The 27,980-nt window shown below is 34.5% G+C and overlaps 1 protein-coding gene across 1 annotated transcript in view; it reads left to right on the top strand.

Annotated features, from left to right (window-relative positions):
• The window catches only part of LOC129226360 (homeobox protein OTX2-like), a 115,020-nt gene that overhangs the window by 83,927 nt on the left and 3,113 nt on the right, over positions 1 to 27,980 (top strand). The window lies entirely within an intron of this gene.

Raw genomic sequence — 27,980 nt, 5'->3', positions numbered from 1 at the left:
AATGAAACTACGGTTTTGAGTATGAAAAATTTCTGAAGCTGCTAGGATGGCAATGAAAAACACCAAATCGGCCAGGATAAGGCCCATAATATGGATAAACGTTACAAATTTAATTTCATGAGTAATGAAAAGTTTACAGTGAAAGGTTGACCTCCTGCAATGCAGTGCTTTAGTGATCAACTTAGAGAAGTTGTCAACTTATGGAGATTGATATACATAATCCATGATTATTTCTGCAACTGACAATAGCGATCAACTTAGACAGGTGGTCAACTTTATAGGTCTTACTGTAATATTTCAAATATTTTCTTTCAAAAATAATCAATGAATTAAAACGACTACTGAAAGCGTTTGCATTTTATTTATAAAAGTGTTTAAACGCAATGTAGACGGATACTATTGTCGACAATTTAGGGAGGATCACAACCCCCATGACCATATTATTGTACGTTTTTATATGGAAGAATTTTCCGAATAATCCGAGTTTTCAAAAAATCCGAGGTGAGGTGAGCCCTAATTAACTCGGATTTTCGAGATTCTACTACACTTTCAATATCAGCAAACCTAAATTTTGTAAAAATATCATCTTACTCTTCTCTACAAAAGACGCTATATGTACTCGTATACAGTTGCAACTTGTTTCGAAGAACTCGTTTGGAATGATATTTCTTTTTCTTTTTTTCTTTCTTTCTTTCTTTTGTTGATAAAGTGGGAACTTAATTGGTACCGGCAAATAATAGCATAGTTTATGTGAAATATTTTTTAAATGAAAACTTTAAGAAACGCTCAAGAGAAAGTTTTCTAAGATATGTAAAATCGCTTGCAGTTAATTTCAAATCTTTGAACTATTTAATATCAGCTAGACATACTTTTGATGAAATAACAATATTTAGTTCGTGTTGAAAGTGAAAGTGACTACAGTCATTCAAAGACTAAATTTTTTATTTTTGAGGCATTTCCGGAGTTATAAAATTTGTCAACGATGCTTGTCTTTTCTTTTCTCTAATTGCTCATGCTGAAAAATCTAATCTCCATTTCCCTTTTTATCCCATCTCAAATCAAAATCTTATCTAAAAGTGTTATCATCATCACAAACAGTGGTTAAAGCATTCAAACCATTGTTATAGACTGAATACCGTCATGGATAATTGACGGTGATGATTGCTCTAATATACTTTTCATCAGCACTATCATTACCACTTGACAGAACTAACAGAGATCATTTTAAATTAATAACTTTACAATGAATTTTTTAGTGTTGGTACATTTAAAAATATTCCTTAAGTGTTTTACTTAGAAAAGAGATTATTACACCAATGAGCATCCAGTATTTTTCGTACCATAAAAGTTTTTATTTAAAATTTTGCTGATATTTTATAATTATTTTAATGTCAAGAACTGGCAACATTAATTTTGATTCCTGCACGAGAAAATGAGAGCAGAAACATTTAATAACAAATATGACATTCAAACTTTCGTTCATTCGTATTTTATTGATTTTTATCGCTGATTTATGCAAATTGCTTTTGCTCTAAAAGAATGTGTTCTAAATGGTTTAATATGAAAAGCAGGTTTTTTTTCTCCTTTTTTCACTTTCTGAAGATCGTCATTTTTTTATTAAAGTATGATTGAAGGGGAGGGTGCAAGGAATTAAAAAGATTTTGGAGAACTCGTAGTCATTTATTATTTAACTATGGTTCATCTTAGAGGATCACACTTATACGTTTTGCACTAACACATCTTTATCAATACACATTTGGGGTTAGAGTTTGATGATAATGTTTTTTCTTTTTAAAAATATCTATCATAGTCAAATTAAGCAACATGAAATCTTTTTCGTGCATTTTCGTTTTAAACGTCGTCAAGGGTTTCTTGAGATACTCACTTTGATCTTTTGAAAATTTGTCCCTGTTTTGAAATTTCAGATTTAAAAAATAAAAAGCATTTTCCATATTCGTTGCCATGAATTTGCATACTTATGGAGTTAATTTCGTATCTGCCTTCAACGCTTAAAATGCATTACCATCTGAAGTTAGTATTATTTAAATAACGTGCAGTACGCCCAAAAAACGTGCGGTCTCTAACATATATCTTAGAAATTTCTATGCGGTACGCAACGGTGTTCTTGCAGCAAAATCTTCAATTTCTTATGTGCGCTAGTGCGTTGTTGCATTTCACATTTCTTATATTTATTTTTTGTTATGATATGCAATATCAGGCAGCGAGAAGCAAAGGAATGTAAGTGGATATTTTCAAGTTTGGACACGTTTACAGTGCCGGTCCTAGGTAGGCTTTCATTGAAATTTTTTTTAAAATTATGCTGTGTAACAGTCCCTACCAGAGCTACTAGTACTGTCTCTTGCCCCAGGACTGAGGAAAGGTTCTTCTACCATTTGTACTGGTTATCTCCAAATTTTTTTTTCGCCACTTACATCCCTTTGCTTTTCACTGCCTCATGTAGTAAGTTCTTTACTTAAAATGCCAATACAGATACAATTCTTATGCCTACATTGATACTTTCTTGATTTAACATACAGCTTTCTGCAATGGTTTGAGGGGAGGGGGAACACTTCCCTGGCGTTAAATTCGTTTTATAAAAATCTCTGGTTACAATTTATATTGGTGCAGACAGCTATTGTGTCCGTGGCAGATTGAACTTGGCGTGCACGAAGAAGGATAGCTCTTCGCGTGCCCGAATCGGACGCTCGGCTGCGCTCGTGACTCCTCGGAGAATTTGCCGATTGCATTTCGCCCGGCCGCTAATGGCCCTATCGTTATACAGGCCGAAAAGTGATAGGCTGCGACGTATTGTATTTTCTCCTCTTTTCGCTGCCATTTTTGCGTGTGTGTGGGATTTCATTTTTTTCCGCCCGTTTTTGGAAGTTTTTCCGTTACAAATTGCCCCAATCACGCTCTCATATCGTAAATGAGCGTTTATGCAAGCGTTTATTCGAATGGATGAAAACTGGGAAAGCGTGAAAAAGGTTTGAAAAAGAGAAGGAAGGGCTCAACTCAAGTGTTTCTTTTTAATTTTATATGATTTTAAAGCATATTATGCAGACTTAAGATTATTTATACATGAAAATAAGACACCAAGGGAGCAGCGAAGAGGGAGAGGGGGTCAAACATCCCCTATAGCCCCCCTCCCACCCGTTTTAATACACATTGCCTATCCTTTTGTGGCATATGACGACTGTTGTAACAAAATCCCTCCACTTCATTTATTTATTTTTTTATAATTTATGCACTGTTTATTCATTTGTTTATTTTATTTTATTTAAATGAAATTTTGAAAAAATAACAATAAAGCGCATAATTATCAATTTCTACCAATAAAAGTACCGCGATTTTTTTATAGCACAGTAGAAATGATTAATAAGTATTGTTCTTAAAATTTTCGCTCCGTTTAATCCACCAATGTTTTCAGAACACTATTATATTGCTTTGTAAATTCAAAATTATTACCATACATCATCCTAGTTAGCAGAAACAGTTATATGCGCGGCAGATTCTTGAGAAAATCTGTAGACTTTCTTTAGCAAAGAAAAAATACACCTAAATTAAAAAAAGAAATCCTTAATTTCAGCTAATGAAGATTTATACAATATTTTCTGGGATATAGTTCACTGGAATCATGTACTTGTATCAGCATGTTGTTTTTAAGCATTTTTTAGTGCCGAATCAGACCTTACGCTTAACCTAATGCCGATTTAGACTGCAGACTAGTTTTTAATTTTTAATCTGCATTACAGACTGCTGAATAAAAAATTCTGCAGTGATGTTCCCATCAGATTTTCTGAGGGTATACTCCCAGTAATCCATTACGTGCAATATGTGTATTCTATCATTTACATAATATGTCATAGTATGAAAATTTTTGAAGCTTGAGGATATACTCTATATGTCTAAAAAATGTTTGAGAGTATATAGACGTATATGGAGTTATACCCTATGGGAACACCACTGCTTACAGGTACCTCATAAACTCAGTTTTTGAGATGCTTCACTTTTCTACCGGGGAGCGAAATGTAAAATATAAAAACTTTCTTTTCAAACTTTGTTGCCGATCAGAAGAGGCAAAATCATTCCGTGGTCACCATCATTTGTAATTTTTGCCACCGGTATCGTAAATCAAGCAACCCCCATTTCAAGAAACAAACCCTCTTTATCAAGGGGCATTTAAACCCACTTGACCCTGGACAGACAGGTGCAACCCATCCCCTTCAATCGCCTGGCCCCTCCCCTTTCGTTGTTTCTCCCTCGGATCGCTAACAACGCCAATCACGTATTCGCCGTCCAATTTGTCACCTACGAGCCCCCGTCCCTTTGACAGCTAGGCTGCTATAGAATAATTAAGCGTGAATTGGAAAAAAGGAAGAGAAAAAAAAAAAACAATCTTCGCTTTGTGCCACTGCTCGTGAACACAGGAAATTCGAGAAACGGTTTAGGGGCACAGCCTAATTTCAGGGGGTTTTGCATTCATTTTTAATTGTCCATGTCCACTGTTTGAATTCTCCTGGTGCTTGCGCCCAGGTGGTACGTCAAGATGTAGGCGATTTTTAGACGAAGATGGAAGGTTTGCCCCCTCTTACTGGTTGCTGCTGCCTCCAGTCCAGATGGGTTGTGGATAGGCGCATAATGACTAGGATTTAGGATTAAACGAGGGGATTAATGCAATATTAGTATTTTAATTTGTTTCATTATTAATGAATGCTCATTATGTCTTTTCTACGGTAGTGAATGATGATGCATGCTTTGAATAATAAAAGCTATTCAACAAAGATATGTACCTCTCTCTCTTACATCCCACCTCTTCGCATGGGCTTGATGTGCACTTTCTGATTCCTCAAATACAGTGAAGCACCGTTGATACGTTTTTATCAATTACACGTTTTTTAAATTGGTCCCTGCAGAGTCTAATACACATTAACGTACACCTATTATACGTTTTTTCATTTATACGCTTTTTTCATACGGTCCCTTCAAAAAAGTATAAACGGTGCTTCACTGTATAGCATTATGTTGGTCTAAACTTTTGAAAATTTTAATTTTTAATTCCTGCAACATTGAAAATTTATTTCTTAAGACCTCGTTATTTAATTTCTTCATCATTGATAATGTTTTTCTTAAGACCTTTTTTACATTTTAAGAAGACGTATAAATGAAAAATATAAATAACGCAGCAACGGTGATTGCTTTCCGAAAAATTCCGAATTTTTTGCGATTTTCGATCCGGAAGTTTTAACATACTATGCACGACCTTTCGTGTGTCTTTCCTCAACATTTAGATATTATTCAACTTTAATCAATTTTACTTTTGCCTTTTTATTAAGCCATCGAAAATCTAAATTTAAGCAAAAGAAAATAAAAAAACACTTTTATTGAGCGTAGTATCTCTTCCAGTAGTATCTCTAATTAAAGTTAAAAAAACACTCTTAATTGACTTATTCAGTGCATTTAAATGAAAACGTACAAAAGTTTTAGAGAAAATGCATCTTATTAAGTATTTTTACCCATAAAAAATTACAATTTTCTTTTACAGAAATAATCAACATTTTGATTCTATAAAAATCTCTTACTTCTTCGGGGAAAAAAAAAAAAAAAAAAAAAAAAAAAACAATTTATTAAACATAATTCTCCTCCAGTGCTATCCTTATAGTAAAAAAAAATTAATAAATAAATAACAAATACTTCAAATGACATGTTCAATTTATTCAAATAGAAATTACAATTTTGAAAATGCATTCAATTGCAGTTTCACCCATGAAAATTTGTATGTGAAATGTTTTGAAAATTAATGATTTTCTTTTACAGAAACAATAAAAAAAAAAAAAAAATGACTTATGCAATTTATTCGTATAAAAGCTATAAATATTTTGAGAAAATGCATGAAATTACATAATTTTAAAAATTGCATCTGAAATGTTTTGAAAATTCATGATTTTCTTCTACAGAATTAGCGCCAACTAACAGTGATTCTATGTGAATCTCTTTCGTCAAAATGTGAAGACACTCTTTTAAACATCGCTGATCACAGCTGGTTGGTGAGCTAGTCTTGAAAATTGATCTTGAACGCTTGCAAGCAGCATGCGAAATGTTGCTAATAGCACAAAACTGGGGCAATAATGGGTCGAAATGAGATGATTCTCTTTTGTACTTTGTGGGTTTGCAATGTTATCTCTGCATTCAGTAAGTACTCATGCAAACGAGGACTGATCGTCACTGTAACCGCGCTGTTGCGTGAAAACTGGAAAATAAAATGGAATCTTCTGTCGTGGAATCTTGGGTCGTAAAATGTTAAACGATTCGCTGGTTCAAACAATGAGATACATTTTTTTCCATATCGGTGGGTTTTGTCTTTCGCATTCTTATTATTTATGTTTTTTCCTTTTTATGCTTGCTTCCACTTTTAACGCTTTAGTTGCGATACGTTTGTGTTGTTTTAATAGCATTCTTTGGCTATTAGTCATCCGATAAAAAATAACATTGGAATGCACTCTTTAAAATTTCAGTGTGCTCCTTTTTGCTTCAATTTTGATTCTCTAAAATACAAGTCTGACAATATTAATCTGGAACGTTTCCTTAAACATTAAATCCTAACTATCATTCAGTGATAAGCGTCCCAGTAAAATTGTTTCACAATTATAGTAAAACCTCGATTTTACATTTTTCAGGGTACCGGGTTTAAAAAACGTAAAATGCTCGAAAACGTAAAATACGGGAAACAAATAGAAAGAAAGAGTCAAATAGAAAAAAAAATAAATAAATAAAAGTAATACAGATGACTCTTTCAAAAGTACAACACCTATATTTTATTTTTAAAAATAACATTATTATACATACCCTTAACCAGTTTAAGTTCATTTTCACTCATTTAGTTGCGAATTCTGGCATTTAGGTAAAAATAAATCGTAATAGTGGATCATTTTTAGTCATTGAGTTCAAAGTGATTGTAGTATCTTCCAGTTTGACCAGACAGGAGTCTGTGGAATGCATCTCTGTTTTCATAATTAACATTCAAAAACGTGGATTAGCTTTTTTAAAAAAATGCTTCTTTTAGATTTTTTTTTAAATAACTTTCCAGGTAAAACGTAAACTGCGGGAAGTTCCACAAATAAAGAACTTACAATCCAGGATAATTTAACATTACTTTTCGGAAAACTAGGACCGCTGATTACAAAAACGTAAAATCCGGGAAAACCATAGATTCGAGGGACGTAAAATCGGGATTCACTATGCATTTCACTTGGAGCTTTCTGCCGCCTAACCCTGTAAAACTTATAGGATATACCTCCCCTAAGTTCAAAATCTATGTTTTAGTTGTAGAGTACAAATATTTTGTGATTTATATCAGACCCATAAGTTTGAGACTTCAGAATCGTAATGTTAACAAAAATAAATAAATAAATAAAATAATAATAATAATAAAATAAATAATAAAATAAAAATAAATATTGTTATTAATGCAGTTAATGCCAATGCAGAGTAGAGGAGCAAGAATCAAGTTCAAAATTATGAATTGAAATGCTCTTTAGCTTATAATTCGTCAAAGAGTAATTGAAGAATTCAAATTTTAAATGTTATCTTTTTATATATTCTGCAAGAAGTTTTGCCGTAATGCTATCATGCATAGCTTCAAAAGGGTTAAACACCTTTTTAACTAGCATTTGGGTCAGTATCTCAGTATAGTTTCAAATTTAATTCTAAAATGATTTAAAAAAAAAAAAAAAAAAAACAAATTTGCTTTGGAGGGTTAAGATATTTTTTCCCTTATAAAAGAGATTGAAACAAGACTTAAAGAAACTAATCTAAATTTGTTGAATCTTTCAGTTAAAACTTCTCAAACTTCTGAAGTCTGAAGCATTTTGCAATGAATAACAATCTAATTAGAAACACTGATTTTTCTTTTTGTATGACTTTTAATTTTCTCCTGCTCATTCATCCCCCCCCCCCCTTTTTCTTCTTTTCCAAAGCGTAGGTGCTTCAGAAAAGGGAGCGGGGTATTGACCCTACTTTTGTAGGATGTAAATTAATCATTCATTACTCCATTGATTGTTATATTATTTTAAATAAACAAACAATGAGATTGAATCTATAGTTTAGTGCAACCTAACCCTCTGAGATTGACAAATTAGGAAACAACTTTTAATTACTGTTTTCAAGACTTCGGCTTCTTTTTTCAACACGCACATTTTGCATCTCTTCTCTCTGCTTATCACTCTCGGAAGTTTTGACAAAACTACCATCCATTCAACTGCAGTTCTGTCATAGCAGACGTCTAAGTATACGTTTATCGATGTCCATTTTGATAAAAATCTCGGAAATGATTGCGTAAATGATGTTTTGTACAATTTCCTTTTCGTATGATCATTAGACCGTAATGAAAACATATTTTGAATACGCATTACTGCAGTCGTCGTGGGTTTTGCATGACTATGCTAGATGCGCCATCTGGTAGCTGAGCCTAGAGTTATTTTATAAAAATGTGCATTATTAATTTTTTTGTCATTAAATACTCGTACACTGCTTCAGTGGCGCACATTTTTTTTTTTTTTTTTTTTCAAAAATCAGGGAGTGGGGGGGAGGGAAACAGGAGAGTTCTATCAAGCGCAGGTAAGATCAGTAAATTTGAAAGATTTTTCAGGGAAAGAATGTAATTAAATGCAGGGGTATGCCACCCCCCTTATATCACAAATACTCCCCCCCAAAAAGTGAAATATATCCCTCAAAATACCCCCGTCTGCGCCATGACTCCCCTAGGTGAGCACCCCTGTTAAATGTAATTAATAATATTATATTCTTATCGCATACGTTCAAAATGGGTGCCAACCAGGAGGGGGTTATGGCGCAGACTGCGCCATTGAAGATATTAGGTGGGGGGGGGGGGGGGGGTATTTTTTCTCATTGGAGGGGGGAGGGTGCGACTTTGCCCTTTGGGACGGGGCACCCCTGCGTTCTCGCTATCACCTATTTTTTCTGAAAAACGTTTGAAGCTTACTTTTAAAATACGGCTGCTGCATAAATATTTTCGAAACTAATCTTCTACTGAGGATTCCATGCCTTTTTATTCTATCATTTGCTTCAGTTTTCTTCATTTTTCCTTAATTTGAGCAGACTTAGGTTTCTCTGTCTTCTATCATTTACGAAATTAAACTGATTTTGAAGTTAGATAGATTGAGAGAGAAAGCACTGTGGAAAAGGAAAAAAACTATTTTTTCCTCCCTACAAGTTTATGAAATCATCCACATATAACTAAATTACGAACAGTGTAATAACACTTTACTTGTGGTAATGATAAAAATAAATAAATAAATAAATCAGAAGGGCGGGGGGGGGGGGGGGAGCTATGGAAATTTCCCTAAATTTGCCTCTCACTTCAAGTATCAGAGTTCCGTATAAAAATGTCTTCGAAGGGAAAAAAAACTGGGTGCGCCACTGCGTCAGTTTATTAATAATTCGAGCCCAGATTGTATGCAAATTCATAAGCGCATATGCAATTGCAGATTTTTTACTTCTTTTGACGTTAGGTGCCTATGAATTCATGAAAACTGAAAATTTTTGAAACCACTGCACCTTACTACGATTTGTATTTGTTTTTAGATTCATTATTTAATAATTTTTTTTAACTGAAAGAAAACAAATGCTGTCGTAAAGAACGAAAAACAGGGAGATTCAAGGAAAGTCAGTGTTTTCAATCATTAAACGGAAATTACCTCTTTCCCGGGTCGTCAAAGAGAAAAGAAAAAGGATTTCAAATGAGTATAACCAAGAGAAGTAATTATCTAAATTTTCACGTATGCAAATACGTTTACACCAGTAAAAGTATACTAGTGAAGAGTTCGATTTGCGAGTATGAACATTTTTTTACTATTAATGGAAACGTAATTTAGTTGCGGAAAAAGAGAATAAGTCGGCATGGAACAGAGTAAGTAAAATATTTCCGAATAGCTGTAGAAATTGAGAGGGCATTTACATCTTTAGAAACGATGTTAAATAACAAGAGGCAATGTCATTTGGAGAAAACCGAGAAGAGCATGCACATTGTGTTTCATTACCATAAAAGTAACGTGCTTACTATTTGTTGTGTGAATAATTGTATTGATGTATATTTATCGCCTTAAAATTAAAATATAAAAATAGAACGTCGAATCTTTTTAGTTAGACGTGACAACTTTTTGCCCAAAAAAAAAAAGAAAGAAAAAAGTTGGCATATTTTTAGTTTTTAGTGCATAGTTCAATGCATTTAGTGCATATAACCCAAACAGTATAGTATTAATATGAGTATTAATAACTCAATACATTTCAATATTAATTTCATTAAGTTATTACTATTCCTTTTTTCAAATTTTTTCCTTTCTCTTTTCTGCAGCGTGCTCAACATTACATGCATACGAATATGTGCCGTAAATTAATATTGCGAATTTTATCTTTTCTATGCCAAGCCTATCACATTGACAGATGAGTTGGTATGGATATAGACAGATATGCCAAAATGTCCAGCTTTTTTACACAGCAGGCTTCTACTTTTGTGTTCAATCTCTGGGGTCTCCTGCTACCAGAGAAATTTCTCCTGCTTTTCAAGGAATTTAAAAGTTGTCGAACTTAGTGACTGTCAAAAATGCAACATAAATATTTTTTATAGTTTTTTGCTTATCTTAGCAGTGAAAACTTAGAGAACCTTTTTGTCTGTTAAAGAAACGAATCAAACATTTTTTACACCAAAAAATTGGACAAAATGTTTAATTCTTAACAACTTTGGACAAACCTAAACTTCGTCAATTTTTGTTTTCAAAAGGTGTTTGCTGGCTGTCATTTTATTACGTTGTTTTTCTTTTTCATTTCTCTAAATCATGTATGGATGCTGATTAGACTTAAACTGTGGGTTGCATACAGTACTTTTTAGGGTGAAACGGCACTTAACAAGCGGCACTTCCTTAAGGGTGCCACTTGACTCTCTGAGGCACACTTCAGGGAGCCACATGGCACCCTATAGATTTCCAAGGGTGCCATATGAAACCAAATGTCACCTTTCAGGGTGCCATAGAAATGCCATAAGAAGCAAAATGGAAAACAGGTGAATGGGTGGCTAATGTTTGACCTTAAAAAGTGCCTTATGAAACCCGCAGTTTCAGCAGTGTATAGTTGTGGAAATATCTTTATTTTTTTGCATTTAAATTTTTTTTCTGGAATTAATTGCTAGACTGAAGAGTATTTTCTCTCCTTAACTACGATCTGCATTATCAAACAATATACTGCACTGATTCGAATTGCGGCATTTTACTTTTAGATGCCACATTTGCACACTTAGTAATATGCGGAAAGAGATTTGGTTTTAAGTATTGCTGCTACATATAGTTCCACTTCATTGTTCATAGCTTTTTTTTTTTCATTTTTAATTCCTAGCCGGTTTCATTTTCTTTGTGCGTGGAGAGTTGCCGTTTAGCCATTCGCGGTGCGTGAGACTTTTAGAGAAGGTGAGGTAACATAAATTTCGCGTCTCGGCGAACTCTTGGCTCGTTACTCAAATAAATAAATCGCGCCTGTAGTTCGGTACTAAAAAGGAAAAAGTCCTGAACAACTGAAAATTATTTTTTGGCGATTGCTCACCTTTTTTTGGCGCTTTTTTTAAGTCTTAGAAACAGCGGGCGCAATTTGTAGTTTCGTGGATGATCTTTTCTAGTGCTTAAATCTAATTCTTTTTGATTCTTCGAGGGCCATAAGCTCTGAATATTGAAGCTTAGGGTTTTAAAAATAAATGAATTAAGAATAACAATTTTTTTTAAACGAAAACTTTTTTTTAAGGTCTCAATTACATGGGGGGGGGGGGGATTTTAATGTCATGTAAATTTTTTTTACATGAACTTAAATTTCAGGGGTCATGTATGTTTCATAGTGGTATTTAAAGGGTTGAAAAAGATGGTACATTATTGCGTTGGAAGTACTTATATATATATTTGTGTGTGTATTCTAAGCTTTTTATTAAACATTGCTAGAAGATGAAAACGCTAGCGTAAAAATTTTTCACGAGCTTATCAATATTCACAGTAGAAGCAGTAGTGTATAGTGCAGCTCTGGTTAGCTGAGCTGTGACCTTCACTATGTTTAACTGCTTTAGGGGAGTTTAGTGAAAAATAGACGTGTTATTGACTCGGATTTTATTTGGAATATTTTTGAAATCTTCTACTATATATTAAAATCTGTTCGCGTCCGTCTGTCTGTCTGTCTGTCTGTCTGAAGATCGATCTTCTCGAGAACCGCTGCGATTCGAGAGTCAAACGAGATACCGATCAATTCGAAATTTTCCAAAGAAAACAATAGGATCAATCTCGTAATTGTGCGACTTTAATTAGCGGAGATATTAATTAAAACGTTAATTAACATAACGTTATTCAGGAATTTTTATTTCTTTCCTGTTGCCATTTTGCATATGCGTGAGCAAGTAAAATCCTAATAATTGTTTTAAAAGATTTTTTTGGCTGCTGTCCAAATCTTAAAACAACGTTTCCATCTAGAATTTCATTTTAAATTAGTTTAAAATTGGTTGCCCTATTCGGAGATAGCCTTTATTTTATCGTCTGTCCTTTTTACTTTCTTCTATATCTAATATATAGAAGAAAGTATTGGATTCGTGCAAATTTTCGAATTTCGAATTTTGACGGATTCGAACGTTTTGAGGTGTGCTGAGTCCATTTCGACTATTTTCGGAAAATGTCTGTCTGTCTGTGTGTATGTGTGTGTGTGTTTGTGTGTGTATGTGTGTCACGTCTGTGTGTGACCAGTTTTTTGTGGCCGCTCTACAGCAAAAACTACCGCATGAAATTGAACGAAATTTGGTACACATATGTGCCCCTATGTGAACTTGTGCCCATTGGTTTTTGGCGCGAATTCCTCCAAGGGGGTGGAGCAATGGGACGTTTTTTGAGTTACGCGTACTTGCTATTCTTCAGGAAGTAACTGGCGGAATCAAACAAAATTTGGTCCATATGTTGCCCTTAACAGGAGCAGGTGCTGATTCAATTTTGGTGTCAATAGCTCAAACGGGGGTTGAGTTATAGAACGTTTTTTTGTCGTCAATTGTGACTGCTGTATCTCAAGAAATAACGAACGGAATCAAACAAAATTTTTTTTGACAAGTAGCAATTAGTGAGTATAAGAGCTGATTTTATTTTGGTGTCAACAGCTAAAAAGGGGGGGTAGCGCAATCGCCCGTTCTTTTTTTCCATTGTGAGTGCCCTATCTCAAGAAGTAATGCTACGTTCTGGTTGAAATTTGGAATACATGTGAATCCATTCGTAAACAGGCTTTGGTTCAATTTTGACTCTAATCGCTCCAAGAGGTGTTGATTTTTTTTTTTTTTTTTTTGCGAATAAAAATAGTTTTATTAATGCAACAATAAGAAAGATAAATCGTAATAGATTGTCGTCTGCGTATTTCTCGTGATTTTAATTGTATGGAAACCTTCGGAAATATTATCTCAATGATTTAAAATTTTTAACTGTTGCCATCTTATGTTTGTTAACAAATAAAATATTTGTAATTAATTCAAGCAAGGCTTTTAAAAAAACTTTCAATTTTCGTTCTTTGCTTTGCTTTTGCTATAATTCAGACACTGGGTTGGTTGTCAAGTTTTTGCATGTGTAATTTTGTTTTTTTTTTGGGAATATTGCTTCCTCGTCAAGCATGGGGAGGGATCAGAAAAAGGAAAAATATAGAAGAAAGTTTCGTGATGGCCACAACATACTAGTTTTATTTTTTACATTCAACGTTCTTAACTCTTTTCAGCATATGAAAGATGTTTCTTTAGCTATGTTTATTGATTGTAGTGTAAGTTTATCATTCACCGGCCTCATATTTTGGTACACTTAGGATGTGCGACTAATTATGTTTATTTTGTTGGACTTTTTCCCGTCACGTGGATGAGTTTTCGAATTGTAACAAGTCTCTTTTTCTTTCCTGTTGCTATTTTTAAAATACAGTTTATATCGTTAAAAGAACATTTTAAATTAAGATTGTTTGGATTTCTATGTGAAACAGAGTTGAACAAAAAAGATTGTTTTTAAGGATTTTAACTAAAGCTTAATTGGAATCTGATGACTTGGTATTAAATGAATGCTTATTAGTAGTTATTTAGTCTTGGTGCTTTAGTTTCACGTAATCAACCAAAAAGTATGTAAGATAAATAAATACCTTTGTGCTGAATAGTAAAGTCAGAACAAACAACGTAAGTAGAAGCACAAATTTGTAAATAACAGCAGACACGTGTTTCGGCGTTACAGGGAACGCCTTTTTCAATGCAAAAAATAATGAGCTTATGGATGAGCTTTTGTCGGATGTCTTTTCATCCGTAAGCTCATTATTTTTTGCACTGAAGAAGGCGTTCCCTGTAACGCCGAAACACGTGTCTGTTGTTATTTACAAATTTGTGCTTCTACTTACGTTGTTTTTTCTGACTTTACAAAAAGTATGTGTCATTCTATGTAAAAAGCTAATTGTAATTGTACATAAATAGTTTAGATATAGTCTATCAGATGTAATTCATTTTAACGTGAGCATAGATTATAGTTGATCATGCATATATTTTCATCTTTTGTGCTAATTGAAAATACTCATAACTTGCATCATTGATAACTATGATTAACGTTAAAGAGATTTTTGCCAAAAAAGGCTCTACTGGTGTTTTGCAAACCTTGCATTACGCGTATTTATTTACTCCTTAGCGCTTTAGAAACTGATGTCAGAGTAATACAAAAACATCAATTGGACATCTCTTTCATTTTTTAAGTAGCCCGTGCAACGCCGGGCACGCAGCTAGTTACTAAGAAAGTTTCTCAACTCAACTAAGCGCCAATTACCCCTTCATATTTACCGAAACAGAGGTAAACATTGTCAAAGTCGGAGCGCAACTTCTTAGATCCTCAAAATATATCCTTTTTAGAAAACATGAGCAGCACTCGAAAACGGAAAGTGAAGAATTTCATGTTTTAAATGTTTCTGTTCAATTTGCACAATTTTTTCGAATTGCCTAATTTTGATTTTTGTTGTGACTCCTGAAAATGTGGAGGAAAAGTTCATGCAAGTTCAGGATATTTCGGATTTCAGATTATAAGTATAGAATAAAGTGTTTATATTACGAAAATTTATGAAATTGTTTCGCAAAATGTTTCGTAAAATGATTTCTTTATAGGGATTTTACTGTATATTATTTAACTATTTTCTGTCAACCAGTGCTGTTGCTTACGAGAGAAAAAAAAAATAGTAGTTTTTCCCGTGTAAACTTTAGTGGCCATCGGAAACAAGGATGCTTCAGATTTGTTACATTTGTTACAACATTTTTGTTACGTATTTTAGAGACCTAAATTGTGTACGTTGTACGTATAAAATGGCAACATGCGGCATTAGGGTTAAATCATTAATCAAATCGTCAATCGATTTACATTGTTAAAGAACACGGAGAGTGATATAAGATCTCTTGTTTCTTCCTTTGGCGACAATTGGCGACGAAGCAACATAGCCCGAAAACCTAACAAAATGGCTCTTTTCTTGTTACTTTCCTTCCTTTTTATCCTCAAAAATCAAAAATGATTGAGACGTAACAACTCAGGCTATCGCAGCAACAAGGCAATTAGTTTTGTTTTTCCATCTTGCGGCAGTATCCTGAGGGGGCACGGGGGTGTGTTCGAATAGGGGTGCGCGCAGGTAAGGAAATGGAACGTGTTCGTAATTGGGTTTCAAAGCTGCCGCGTTCGGGCTGTTAAAATATCTTGCGGTTCTTTGTAGTAAGAAGTAAAAAAAAAGCAACCTTATGTCAATGTAGCATTTTATCGTCTGCGCTGTTCGTTTTCGTTTTTCTCATTTTTGCACCGAGGAAGAATGCGTAATTAGTTGTTTTGCTGAATTATGGCCGTTTTAAATAATATTAATGCAGAATAAGCCAATTTTTATGCTTCCCTTCTTCGGGTTTTTTTAACGTTTTTGCAAGTTACATCAACTTTTTCGGAGCTGAGATGATTTGGAAGCTCAGACCAGATAAATTGTTTTATCTTCATTTCTTTTCTTTATTTTTTTTCCCGCAAAGTTAGAATCTCTGGCGGCCATAAACATGATCTCACGTTTTCTAAAACCGAATTCGGATTCATCTGAATGCTACGCATTCGTTCATAATCATTAAAGTGAAATCGTGAGAAATGTAATTATCACGTACATGACTGATACTGCTGAAAGTCAGTTCTGGACAAAATGACTTTACATTCGTACGCTTAAAAAAAAGAAAAGAAAAAAAAATATCGGGAAGAAAGATAAAACGGCCGGAATAGTTAATTTATTTTAAAGGCATTCTTGAAGTTAATAATTTTGAACCAACGTATAAAAAGCTGATCTCAACAACGGAGCGGAGTGGTTTTTCTTTTCTCTGGAATCCCATTTTCTTTCTCAATTTTATCAATATTTTCAGTGTTATATTATTTTACCAAAATACATACTCCATCACGATATTTAACCTAAAAAATAAAAGTGCTCATTTTTTAAAAAAAATTTCATCAAACAGAACATTAATGAATATCGTAGCTAGAATCTTTTTCACGTTTTGAATTTCTTTCATTAAAAATGATCTTCATGGAAGTGAGAAAGTCAAAAGAGTGAATAATAAGCACGTCACATGGCTCAGAGTGACCCTAAAAGTGGTAGGATAACTTTGAACCAGTAAATTCAATTTATATTTTATGCCTAGTGATACCCGCACGGCTTTGCCCGTAATAGAAAATTAAAAGGTCTTTTGGTTCGCCTGTATATTTACAAATAATGTATGGTGAATTTTCTCGCCAATTGGCTTGTGCCCATGTTACGGTTCCACGTTATGATAATTTCGTAATTTACTCGTCCATCCTATGATAATTTTGTTCTTAAAATGAAAATAGAAAAAGAACCACATCGAATTTTCGAAAAATCGCTTCGAGGTGCACGCTTCCATGCTACAAGCTAACTTTGCCAAATTTCATGAAAATCGGCCGAACGGTCTAGACGCTATGCGCGTCACAGAGATCCTGACAGACAGAGATCCGGACAGAGAGAGATCCTGACAGGCATACAGAGAGAGAGAGAGATCCGGACAGAGAGACTTTCGGCTTTATTATAAGTAAAGCTTATCTATATTTTTATTTTGGGGGCAACTATATAATACTTCGGGCATTTTCTTTCTCTTTTAAAATAGTTCAGTTTTTCTGCCAAAAAATGCAACAACACTATTTAAGCAAGTAATTAATATTAAAAATTAAAAAAAAAAACGACTGGGTCACGAATGTAGAATCAAGAGGGAAAATTGAAAATCCTTTTAAAAGCCTTGTAATATTTAAAATCAATTTCAAGTATTTCATTTGTTGACAAATAGAAACTAGCAGCAGATAAAAATTTTCCATCATTGCGTTTAATTTCCGTGTCGGTCAACACTGAATTCGGTTACCAATCGCTCAGCCATATTTAAAATCTGCTTTAAAAAAACGTTGTAATTCGAATTCTATATTACATGGAAGTTCTAAACTCCTTCTATCAGACGCAGAAAAAATTACTCTTTATTTCGGTATTACATTTTTAAACATGTTTTCACTGCAGAAATTGCGAAAACCTTTTTAGAGGTTTTTAATTAATATATTCGTTAATTAATGTCATCCAAAGACGCAACCTAGCTAAGAACACTCTCGATCAACTCTCCTTTCGAACAAACTCAAGTTTCCAAATCATTTCATCCGTTTAGGCGCTAAAGTGCCGCTGACACGCAGATACATAGATAGACAGACACGTCAAACTTAACACCCTCTTTCTTTGTGTGTCGGGGGTTAATAAAAGTAGATCACCCAAAACATTTTCTTTTTTTTTTCGATCTATGTACGACTATACTTTTAAGGACACTGGATGCAAGGAACCAAGTCGTCATCCAAGTCGAAATTTCTAAACATGTGTTGGTAATTATTAAGGGGGGAGGGGAGGGAGGGAGCGCGCCTGCATTATTCCATTTGGTTTTAAGCTTCTAAAATAACGCTACTGTGCATCAAGTGAAGCTACGCCAATTAAATAGTGATCGATTTCATCTACTGGTGTATCAGTTTGGGGTTTTCAGATTAGTTGAAGAATTATGACGAAATGTATGATTAGCAAATGCAATAATGACTTCGCAAAACATTTTTTCCTTCCGTTTTACCTTAGAAATATCGATCATCATTTTCATTTGTCAAAGGTAATGACTTACTTAAATTCGAAACGTGCAATCGAAATTCTATCTCCTCTTCGATTACTTTACATGTTGAACAGTTAGAAGTAAAAAAATATTGAAGTACATTTCTGTTTTTCGAAGTGATAACATCAATATGGATCGCTCGTAATTTCAGTTTTATACGGCATATAATTTCCTAAAGTAGCGTGTAATGTAAAAATTTTAGTGGAGTTTTGTAAGCATTATAAAATGAGATTTTTTATCTGATGACTTCGAAAACTGGTTTTAGCAAGTAAATATTATCCCCTCCCCCCCCCCCCCCCCCTCCCCCCAAAGAAAAAAGAGGAAGAGAAACTCATAAATTTGTTGGATGTGCAAAAACATTTTTTTTGAGCAATCACGATTGCTTATTGTTCTCACTTTACCGTCTTTGATGTTCCGTGCCTTTTTCAACCGCCATCGTCACCTGCAGGCGCAACTCCGTCCCCCGGTAACCGCTCCTAATCAGTGGCGTTCATGTCCTACACACATGCACGTTCATACACATACGCACTCACATACATACACACGCCAACGTGCATACACACGGGTCTACGCACACTCAAAAGCCTACACATACACAACAACTACACACGTCTCCGTTCAAGAAAAAAGGCAGGCTTGGAGGGACAGGAGCCGTGTCTAGAAACAAATGAGTTGGGTAATAAACAAATGAGTTGGGGCCAATGAGTAGGATCCTGTTGCAACTCGGGATTGCGAAAAGCATAATTTGAATTCAAAATTTCAGAATTCAAATTAATTATTATTATTTTTTTTTTTTTTATTTTTTTTTTTTTTTGTGAATGAAGTTAATTTGAATATTCCGTCTCTTTTGCAATTTAATATTTTTCCTTTGCTTTAAGCAGTGGATCTTACAAGAAGGGACGGTCATTGCGCAGACCGCGCGTTTAAAGTTTTTAAGAGGTGCTTTTTGCGGTATTTTTCACTTTTTTTTGGGGGGGGGGGGGGGGTGTTTATAGGAAAGAGTACCCGTCGAAGAATTTAGGGGTAGGGTTGCACCATCACACTGGGTGGTAAAAGAGGGATGGCAAAAGGCTTTAAGTATGCTAGAATATAAAGCTTAAGCTTTTAATTCACATGAATGCATTTGTTTGAATACAGTTAAAAAAATTGAAAAAAAAATTGTTTTCTGAAATAAAGTAAAAATTTCTTTTTTGAATTAGTGAGAGAGTGGTTTTGTGTTTGAAAAAACATCGCTCTAGTGCAGTAATTTTCAATGACTGTTAATTAGTTTTCACTTTTTCGCACACACGTCTTAACTATTAATAGCTGAATTAGATATCTATTTGCGTAAAATCAATATTTTTTTTTCTCTTTTGAAATTAAGGCTTAATAAATATCGTTACCTTACACAAGAAAACAATTTTTAACAGTTAGAGTTATAGGTAGGAACAATATAAGCGATTCGTTTTTTTAAAACTTTTAATGTATACGATCATTTGTTGTGTTTGTGTTAAATTACAATCATTAATTTGAAAAATATCCAATTACCGCATTACATTCGCCAGTTCTCGTGATTCTAATGTTTGTTAAGTCAGCAATAGTTTTGTCTAGATTTTACAATAGTATAGGTTAGACAAACCTTACGCACTTATTTCATTTGACACTTTCTCCTTCAAAAATTGCAGTAATAGATGGCTGAAACTCAGAATGTACCCTTAAAGATGAGGATGTCACATTGGGGTTTTATCAGCTCGAATTGTGTCAGTTATCCAATAAATCTTTATCTTTATCTTTACTAATAATAAAGCTGAAAGTCTCTCTGTCTGTCAGGATCTCTGTGACGCGCATAGCGCCTAGACCGTTCAGCCGATTTTCGTGAAATTTGGCACAAAGTTAGTTTGTAGCATGGGGTGTGCACCTCGAAGCGATTTTTCGAAAATTCGATGTGGTTCTTTTTCTATTTCAATTTTAAGAGCAAAATTATCATAAGATGGACGAGTAAATTACGAAATTATCATAACGTGGAACCGTATCATGGACACAAGCCAATTGGCGAGAAAATTCACCATACATTATTTGTAAATATGTATGGTGAACCAAAGACCTTTTAATTTTTCTATTACGGGCAAAGCCGTGCGGGTACCACTAATACAAAGTAAAAAGCTTAAGATAGTATATCTTCGACTTATTTTAATCTTTTGCCCAGCCAAAAGCATAGTTGCCGATGTTACGTTAGCAATGCACCAGGCTGCCATAACAGAGCGATTTCGGATTTCTGAACTGCTGGTGCTTCTTCACGCATATTGTGGCCCAATAGTTCACCAAAGGAGCATGTTAAACAGAATGTTTTAGCAATTGGCTTCCGCTACCCTATCAAATGATGTGTTCCCGTCTAGATCGCTTATCGTACTTCTGACAGGTGTCTCACGTTTTCCTTAATAATAGGCGTCAGATGGTAGCGTGATACGGGGAGTCGGTGGACACGCTGTCGTAACCAGAGTCCGAGAAACGGCACCAGTTTTACTGATGTCCCAATCCTGCAACGTACTTTTATGCAAGAATGAGTAACTACTATGTAGTGTATATTGTTCCTGGCGAAAAGTCGGGTGTTATTTTCCATTCTTGAAGTTTAGAGCTTGGCCTGACTGACATGTTACAGGGATCTGGACACCAAGGGCGGATCCAGAAATTTTTCAAGGAGGGGGCGATTGTTTTTTTACCTTACCTCTTACCGCGTATCTGATTTACAACTACTTGGGGGAGAGGGGAAAGGGTGTCAAATCATTTTTGTTTAAAATAACTAAAATTTAGAGATTTAGCCAAGACGATTCCCGAACGTATTCCTTTCCTCTTCCGTTGATATAGGCATTACATAATTACGTTTTCGAAGTTTAATATCATAATGATTCCGGGAGAATATTTCGAAAACTACTCCCCCTATCATCATCGAAGGTCGTCTAAAATTGATTTTTGAAACTTCAGTTTCGAAAAGTTACCGGTGGAAAGTCAGTGAACCCATTCCTTCCCCTAGAGCCCTAACACTATCGGAGATGTCTACAATCGCGTGTTAAATTTTGGGGACTTAAATTTTGAAAAATGTCCGGGAGAAGTCCTGCTAAAATCACCAAAGATCACCTAAAATTGCCGTTTTAAACTTCAATTCCGAAAAGTTTCCGGGAGGAGGATTCCTTTCCTTTACGACATACCTAAGATGGCCTGAACTTTTGTTTTAGGACCTCAATTTAGAAAAATTTCCGGTGCAGGGTTCCTCAAGAGAAGGGCAATGGGGGCAATACGACACCCTCGGATATCTTCCGAAGGTGTCGGGTGATCGCCCTCCCTTGTACGGATACAAAGGAAAGCCTTGGAGGGCAGTAGTGAATTTTGGGGGGCCCATGACCCCCCAAAAGGATGAATTTCACTATTTTATTTATTACTTTTCAATTGATCTTTCTTTTGCATTTTTTTTTTACGTAGTTAATTAAAAAGAACACAAAACACACAGACAGCATATTTTGAATAAAAGCATTTTTGTTTTCTAAAGTAGTATTGTTGGAGTCAGGGTCCTAGAGTTGCATAATACATTTAACTCACTGGTTTCGAATTCATGGGACCGTATTATCGCGATTCGTCTACTAATTCTTCTTTGAAGGAATCAATAATTAACATTTTTTTTCTTTTTTTTTTATGTGTAGGCGCACCTAAAAGAGTCATTTTGATTCAGGAACCTATTTGCGAAATAATAAATTTCTTTTTCAGCTTATAAAAAATGTAAAATGAAAGAAATCATATGGTAGTTTCTTGGGAAAACCGTGATTGTTAATGGAAACGGCTTGTAGTATCAATATGTTATCTCAACTGTATCATGGCTTTAAAAACAATCAGCAATTGTTTTGAACTTCTCATAAAACTAGTTTCTGAATTCTTCAGTAAAACTTATATGTTATGAAGTTATGATTTTCTTTATAAATTAATTTTAAAAAAAACCTCAAGTGAGGTATGGGTTTATTTAATAACCTTGCCCTCCTGTTATAATCATTATGACAATGTTCCTAAGTAAAGCCGCTCATAGTCTAGCATCTCGGTGACATTATATTGGGTTTAGTGTTTAAATGGCTTGAAACGTTAAAGATGTTTTCCGTCCACATTCAAAGTATATTAGTGCATAATATTCATGTACTTAGAAGTAGATTCATTGACCTGAAGGAATTCTAAAATAAAAAAATAATAAAATAAATAAATAAACACGCACATTTAAAAATAAAGTCATTAAAACTTTGTTATGAAACATCGAAGACATCGGGGAGGGGGCGGGGGGTGTTATGTGCTCTCTTCCAAAAGAATTTTCTGTATCCGCCCCTTGTTGGAGGGCTCCTTGTTCTGTTTTGCGTCTAATGTTTGGTATGTACATTAAGGTTTTTCACTCATAAGACCGTGATTCATGTGTGCATATACTTCAAAAATAATTTTCAATGCTTACACGAAAAGGTACATCTGGAAACAAAATGGTCAAACTGCATCTATGGTCAACTGATGGCTAAGCTGCCATCTCTGAAAAATTGAAAGATATTTTTTTGTTGAGGGCTCTCTTAAGTTTTAGGGCTGTTGGAAGATCATTCCTTAATTCAACTCTTATCTAGGCGTTGATTATATAGTTATTAGGTTCTCACTATTTAAAAAATGTTGAACCAGAAGCACGTGTCTGCATTTTTATGTTCATTTGTACATTGATATTTAAAATTTTACATTTGGAATTAAGGAGTTTTATTATTAATTTGTATAGCGTTATTATTTTTCTAATTTTTCTTTCTTTACCTTGATAGAAAGGATACATTTCGCAATTTGTTGTCTTCATTCTTTAGATCAGTGACCTTTTTCCTTTCTTTTGTCTGATCTGCAGTCATTGTGCTTATTTTAGTCATAAAACAGTTGACAAATCGAACTCATGAGAAACGGTGTTACAGATTGCCCCCCAGAGCTATTTACTATCACTAAATAAAATTTAAAAAAAAAGTTAAACGTGTAATATATTAGTAAAACGAAACACTTGTAGCAAATGGAATGGTAAATTTTAAAATCGTTTCCTCTAAGTGAAAATAAAAGTATCTAGTTATATTTTTGATTTGCATGTCTACGTGGTCACACTCACTACGTGTTGCGACGCACGTTGACTGTTACGAGTTAATAAACAGCGAAATTTATGGCAGTAAAAGGCCTATGTACTGTATATGGGTAGCCGCCGCCCATAGATATGAACAAGAGGAGGAGGAGCTGAGGGATTTCCGCAGAAGGGGAAAGAAAAAAAAAAGGTCTTTTGGCGGAAACTGCGACACAAAAGGTAATTAGGCTCGCCGCTGCAGAACGCATCTAAAATGAGGACCGTGGAAAACCGACTCCACTAGCAAACAAATGGAAAAATGGAGAAAAAAGCATTAGATGCGCTCAACAGATAATGGGGTCTTCTAGCACGTTGACGAGGCACGTACGAAGACACACTTCATAAGCACACGTTCGAAAAAAGACGATGCGTTGGAAGCAGTTGGAAGAGTTATGGTATGATATTTGGTGCTCGCGGGTTGGGGAATCTGGAGGTCATATTTTGAGACTCATTAAGCCGAAATCTGTTTTCTTACTTACCAAATTAATTTTTCTCAATCAGCTAATTGTCGAGCTTGCTGTTCAGTAGATGAATTCAAGTGGTAGTGTGGCACTATTTGACTCCAGCTTTTTCTTTGAGCAAACTCCATCTTCAGAATGCTAAACTCCGAAATCCCTTCCCTCCCATGAGGCAAAAAAAAAAAAAAAAAAAAAAACACGTGTGATGCTAATGTAATAAGAAAAATAATTAATTATTGTTCTCAGTGAATATTATAACGGTTATGTGATAAAATATAGATACCGCATATGCTGGAGTATAAGTCGACCGATATTTTCTTCCAAATGATGGAAAAAATGTCCGATGTGGGTGCAAAGGTTTACATTTACGACACTTGGCTTTTTCCTGTGCCCTTGGCTCATCCAAACGCTGCAAAAAGTAGCTAGTGGTTGTAACAGGAAATCTATAATAATTTGATAAATTGTTGCCTAACTTATTTAGGCACTTAACTTTTCATTTTCCCAAAACTTGGTTGGAAACTTTGGCCTTATTGGATGAATCAAAGATTTCGGCTGTCAGTTTTTGTTCACAGATCGGTTTAGAGCTCGCAGGCATAAAACATCGAATATAAAATTGTCTAAATGTTTATAATTTTGTAAAAAGTTTTTTCAAGAAGATCTTCTAAACGAAAATCATTATTTGAGTGAATAAAATAAATTTTAGTTCATTCTCTTTTCCAAAACTCATAACATTTCAAGCTCGAAACATTAAAGTAAAATTTTCTACTCATTTGGGTCTATATTATTTTCTATAGCAATCTATTACCATCACTCAGACGAAATTTACTTGATGAGTTGAAAGTTGATGTGTTACTATAATGAGTTACTTGATGAGTTACTATATGAGTTACTTGATGAGCTACTATATGAGTTGAAAGTTAATGCATAATTGCCTCACATTACTGTATTCATGCATTTAATTTAGCAAACATCAGTTTGATCTATATTTCCCTCTGTTACAAACCGTCCAAGCCTAGTGTGTGACAGATTCGTATTTTGATCACTTGCTTGTGAGCATCTATCAGGGACATTTTAAAGGAAAATTAGTATTGTATCGCGTATTTACATTTTGGACATAGGAGCAATTAAAATACCATTAAGTTCTTTAATCGCATATACATTAGGCAGGACATTGTAACCGACCAGTCGTTGCAGTGGTTACTTTTTAATCTGAATCAAGTATCTCATACTCCATATCTAATCTACTTGTATCATCTCAATTTATTTAAATAAATGTAGCAATCTTACAATGTAACAATAGAAGGAATTAGGTCTCATCAGAAAAAACAGAAATTTGATAAAGATGTATCGGCTATTAGTGGCGACACGTATAATTTTCGCAACCATCCATCAAAGCATCGTTCTATTTATGGTAGCCATTTTTCACACCTTGCGACAGGACAAGTGATCCCTAATTTTTGGAGACCAACATTTTATCGGTCATCACCGCTTTCGATATGAGTGATCCATCATCCCTGGTTTACGTCGTGAGTTGGATTATTCATATTTCGCGGCCATATGTGTAAAATGGCTCGCATACGAAATAAGGAAAACAACAAGAATGCCTTTTGTCGGCAAAGCGGGTTTTTTTCTTCTTCAGCTGATCCTTGTTGAGGAAGTCGTGGAGCATGGCGACTCATAGCAAACAGAGAGGCGGAATTTTTGAGGAACACCTCATTCATCATTTTTAATTAACTACATTTATAACTTTTAGTCTGATTACTTTAAGACATTTTTTTCTTTTAATTTTATTTACATACTAGAAAATCGCCTGTCAAGGTATGACGGGTGAAAATTGCTTCTACATTTGAACGAAGCAATTGCCTGTTTCGTGATATTTTGATGGTTTAAATTTTACCCCTAACTCCAGTGGATTAACTCTCAACTTCAGTAGATAGCGTTCATTGTTGACCACTTTTTCGTTTCTTCAATCCTCTGAAATGACACAGTCTTATCAGTAAAACAGTTAAGATACCGGATCCAGTTCAGCATATGTCAAACCAAAGCATTCCCTGCATGTCTAACATTGCCAAGTAATGATATCAAATTATCAAGTGAGTTTCATTGTTGGTGACGTCAGGAGCGTTACTCGATCAGTGAATTTGCCATTATATAAATGAGAATGAGGCAGTGAGAAGCAAAGAGATGTAAGTGATAAAATTGGAAATAAACAGCACAATAATAGCATAACCTCTCCTCAAGTTTGGGGCAACAGATAGTCCTAGCAGTTCTGTTAAATGTTGCTATTTAGCATAATTTAGAAAGAAAAAAAAATCAATGAAAGTCTACCTTTGGACCAGAACGTTAAACGTGTGTTACTCAAAGTTTTAATAAATCCACTTACATCTCTTTGCTTCTTATTGTCTCATATTTGAAACTAGCATTTTTAGCAAAACGTTCTTTTCAGTCTAATACCAGTATGAGAACAATCCTAAAAATTTTCCTTTTTGAATGCAATAATTTTTTCAAACAATGCGTCTAAGTAAAGCTAATTTAAAAATTAACTCCTTGATCACTTTTAAAATTTCATCAAAATTTACTCGCATTCGAGAAACAACAACTGCAAACCTTCAAACCCAAAAGCTCTCGACCATTTAAATTTTCCGGTTGTCAGAAAAGAGTGCAATGAACTGGGAACTTCATTGGTTAAAAAATTTGCTGCCTAAATGAACAAAGTTATAAGAACTTTGCAGTTTGAAAGTTCAAGTGATCAAGACTTGAGTGTAAGGTTAAGAGGGGAATTTGAAGTGTTACGTTTTAATCAAAAACGTATGGACTGAAGCAGCGGAAGCACTTTCGAAGTCAATTTTGATCTCTTTAAAAATCATTTTTTTATAAGGTATCGCTAAAAAGTTAATATTACATATTTCATTTTATACGCTAAATCTATGCTTACAAAACTATACTTTATGTTATAAAATAATTAAATTTGTCGACAACAACAAATCTGCAAAGAGGAAAGAAAATTCAGCTTCCGTTGATTTGGAGAATGGAGCAAGGGCGCCCATATAGAGGAGCAAGGGGGAGGCTCGATCCCCCCTTAGAAATTAGAACTTCCTTGTTTTTAGTATTTTTTTCTTTGCAAAAATGTAAAAATATTTCTTCTCCAGCCATTAATGATAAGTAATTGAAAATGTCCAATTTTAATGACTCTAATCTGTCCTGAAATTGGTTTTCGTGGGGAAAATATCATGCTAAACCATGGTTAAAATATCTGAGCTCCCCCCTTACAATTTTGCATATGGGCGCCCATGGCTGTTGTATTGTGCGTTCACAACAAAAAGGCACTTCGCTCCACCTTCTCGAACACAGAGTTCATTTTAGCGCAACGATGAACTATGAACACATTCCTGTGCTAGTAAATAAGATGACCTTTAATATGGTGAGTGGCGTGCATTTAAATGCACAAAAAAGTTTTAGTGTACTTTACGTCACTTGCTTCGCTTGTCTGCTGTTATTTTCCTTATTCTTATATTTTAAAAACTGCTGCTTTTAGGCGAAAATGTAATGATCATAACCTTCTCTAAAAACAGCGAAATAGAATCGTCGGATGCCATGTGATGAAGGCGGAATCAGCTGCCTTCTCCAGGTAAACGAACAATACCTCACTGTAAAAAAAAAAAAAAAATGTGTAACCTTACTCGTAAATACGGTGGCAGCATTTTGCACTTTGTGAAACTTTATTCTGGCGGCTGGCTTCCTCCATAGCAATGGAGTAACTTAACTGATAAAACTAGTGTAACGTATGAGCGAACGTATGAACAATACCACACTGTAAAGGAAAAATGTGTAACCTTACTCCCCGTAAATACGGTAGCAGCATTTTGCACTTTGTGTAACCTTATTCTGGCGGCTAGCTTCTTCCATAGCAATGGAGTAACTTAACTGATAAAACTGGTGTAACGTATGTGCGTTACACCAGTTTTATCAGTTAAGTTACTCCATTCCTATGAAGGCGGCTCAGCTGCCACAAGGTAACACATTATTTTTACAGTGCAGTAGGTAAAAGTCTAAGTTTTGCTTTCACTTTGAAAATGTAGCTCTAAATGAGACTTTTTAGGTGCACCTGTAACCCAGTCTTACCAGTCAAAAATTGAAAAAAAAATATTTTTCTGAATGA

Source organism: Uloborus diversus, chromosome 7 (assembly GCF_026930045.1).
Source record: "Uloborus diversus isolate 005 chromosome 7, Udiv.v.3.1, whole genome shotgun sequence".
In the NCBI taxonomy this organism is placed as follows: Eukaryota; Metazoa; Arthropoda; class Arachnida; order Araneae; family Uloboridae; genus Uloborus; species Uloborus diversus.
Note: the sequence above shows the minus strand (reverse complement) of the source record. Positions and strands in the feature narration are given on the sequence as shown.